The sequence below is a fragment of the Theropithecus gelada genome, chromosome 5 (assembly GCF_003255815.1).
Source record: "Theropithecus gelada isolate Dixy chromosome 5, Tgel_1.0, whole genome shotgun sequence".
NCBI lineage: Eukaryota > Metazoa > Chordata > Mammalia > Primates > Cercopithecidae > Theropithecus > Theropithecus gelada.
The window spans coordinates 112,252,278-112,255,119 of NC_037672.1; the positions used below are offsets into that span (position 1 = coordinate 112,252,278).

Below are 2,842 nucleotides of genomic sequence, written 5' to 3' on the forward strand. Positions count from 1 at the left end.
TAACACACATATACTTTTTGGTGAAAAAGCGGATCAAATAAATACGACTTATAGTTCATGTATCACTACCAGACATGGCATTTGTGCTTGAGGACTGCATATCTCCTAAAGGTTCTAGACTCTGAGCTAGAGGCAGAGACTGGATGAGACATTGGCTGTCTCTTTTATGGAAGTGGTAAGGGTGTTCCATGTGTGGAAAACGAAAGTCAAAGACTGGCTTGTACACAAATATCTATTTTAATTTGCAAATAACTAGACATTACTTTCCAGCTTCTTTTATTTTTTTAAGAAAAATAGAGCTTTATTAATTAGAAAGACAACAGTACACCATTTAGCCCATGATAAAGGTATTCATTAAAAAGTGGAGATATTTTTATCCTCAGATAATCATCATGTAGAGTCTCTCTTAGTCTCTCATTCTGCTTCATTCTCTTTGTGTCATTTTAGTATGCATATCTCTTGGGTACTCTGTACATTTTTTCTTCTCTGTATACATCTGTGCCATGGCTTCTGGTGTCATTTCTTCTACTACACTCTTCACTGGGACTTGATTGTGGCTGTTTTCTTATCTCTCTTTGCTTATAGCTACAGAACTTCTGCCTTGGCTTCCCCCGCTCCTCTCTTCTCTGCCATGGTTTCTGCCGCTCCCCTCCTTTCTTTCAGAGCTTCTCTTCTCTGGGCTATGATTATGGCTTCTGGACTTTCTGTCAGAATCAGAATGGCTTCATTTGCTATTCTCCCTAGAACTCTCGTGTTTTAAGAACTCAGGCCTTTCCTTGGCTTTTTTCCTGGTTAAGGTAACTGCTAGAAAGTTCTTCACAAAGTTTTCTCTTTTCAGGCTTGTCCTGCTCTTCAGAATCACTGTTGTTATGCCCTGAGCTCTTGTTTTTCTTTCTTTTCTTCTTTTCAATATATTTTTTTCTTTAGTGTCACTCTCACTCTACTGCTTTCTGAAGTTTCAGTAGGAGAAGAGGAGGAGTAGGAGGAAGAGGAGGATGAGGAAGAAGAAGAGGACTTGTTTTTATGTTTTTTGTGTGTACTTCTGCTCTTCTGAAACTTTTTCTTTTTTCTATCTCTTTTCTTTTTCTTTGTTCTTCTCCAGTTTATCTTATTTCCTGAGAAGTTTCTGTTTTTGTTTGGTTGTTAATAACTTTAAAAATTCAACTTCTGGATCTTCTTCAGCCCCACTTACAGCAAACTCCTGTGATGGATCATTTGTGGTCAAGTTTCTCCACAGCACATTTCATTTCAGGGCAAATCCACTGTTTCTCATTTCCTCCATTGGCTCCGAAGTGTGCATTGATGACCTGAGCCATCACTGGGAACTGAACTTGCATTGATTCCAGAAAGACCCAACTAAGGATATTCTTGATCGGTGTTGACATGACCCCATTTGTAACATTTAATGCCCCTCACATTTCAAAACTGAATACCAAAGGGTTGATCTCTGGTGTGCATGTCATCTTTGGCATATTTTTCTTGTGGGGCTCCTTTCTGCCATTCAAATTTGTATTCAGTCTCTCCTCTGTTTCTTCTTTCTCTTTGTCTACTTTACTTTTTTAACTCCTGGTGGGGCTTCATACATGAAATTAAGGCCATTCTTTACACATTCATATCCCATAACCAAGCTATTATCATATGATTCTTGTTCTTAAGATATTGTTGCATTAATTCTTCTTGTTTCTTCTTACCATATGATATTTTCTATTCTGTCATCTATATTTTTTGATATTAGATTTGGAGGTGGGATGGAAGTCCTTCTTGCACATGAAGTTGGTGAAGAATTTCCCCATCTTGGAGCTGGAGCTGGGGAAAACAGAGGCTAATGGTCATATGACTAAGTTCTGCTCACAGGATGTGATTGGAGGGGTTGTCTACAACTTTCAGGCCTGGTCCCTCAAATAATTCTCTCTCTCTTTGTCTTCTGGCCACTGTAGAGGATCATGAAGAAGCTTTGAGGTCCTAGAATATTGTTGAAGCGTCATATGGAAAAAAAAAAAGCTGATCCTTAAATGACTGCAAACAACAAAGCCTCTTTGACAACTTTCACTGTAGTGACATAAGCAAGAAGGAAAGATTACTGTGAAAAATCACCAAGAGGTTTTTTTTTTTTTTTCACAGTAGTTAAGCTGCATTATAGTTCTCAGCCTCCCCTAGAAGTTTACTTTTAGACTGCATTTTTTGTTTGACACTTACTCAATATATATTTCATTCCTACAAAAACATTTCAGTAACTTTGGTCACAAGAGACTGTATCTCAGTACAACTTACTATGTTCATTTGTAAACCATGTATTGTCTACTCTGTGTGAGTAATCGTGGCCATATGACTGAGTTCTGGCTGGTGGAATATAAATAGGCATTTAGTGTTCCATTTCTGGGCTAGTAGATATGACCCTTTAAGATATCTTGCCCCTTCTGTCGGGCGGATGTGGAAAGCAACCATACCATGAGACACAGAAAAACCCACGAAAAAAGGAGCCTAATTCCAAATCATTGAGTGGAAAAAAGCCACCATTTTATGTAAGTGAGAAGTGAATTTCTGTTTTTACTTATATGCATATCTATTTTTAAAATTTTTAAATTTTTAATTTTTAAATTTATTTTAATTGATTGATTTATTTATTTTCGGAGACAGGGTCTGGCTCTGCCACCCGGGCTGGAGTGAAGTGGCATGATCTTGGCTCACTGCAACCTCTGCCTCCCAGGCTCAAGCCATCCTTCCACCTCAGCCTCCCAAGTAGCTGGAACTACAGGCATGTACCACCGTGCTTGGCTAATTTTGTGGAGATGGGGTTTCCCTTTGTTGCCCAAGCTGGTCTTGAACTCCTGAGCTCTAGCAA

The 2,842-nt window shown here is 38.6% G+C and overlaps 1 pseudogene; it reads right to left on the minus strand.

Annotated features, from left to right (window-relative positions):
• Nucleotides 1-424: 424 nt before the first annotated feature.
• On the minus strand, nucleotides 425-1,793 carry LOC112625414 (annotated as a pseudogene).
• Nucleotides 1,794-2,842: the final 1,049 nt, after the last annotated feature.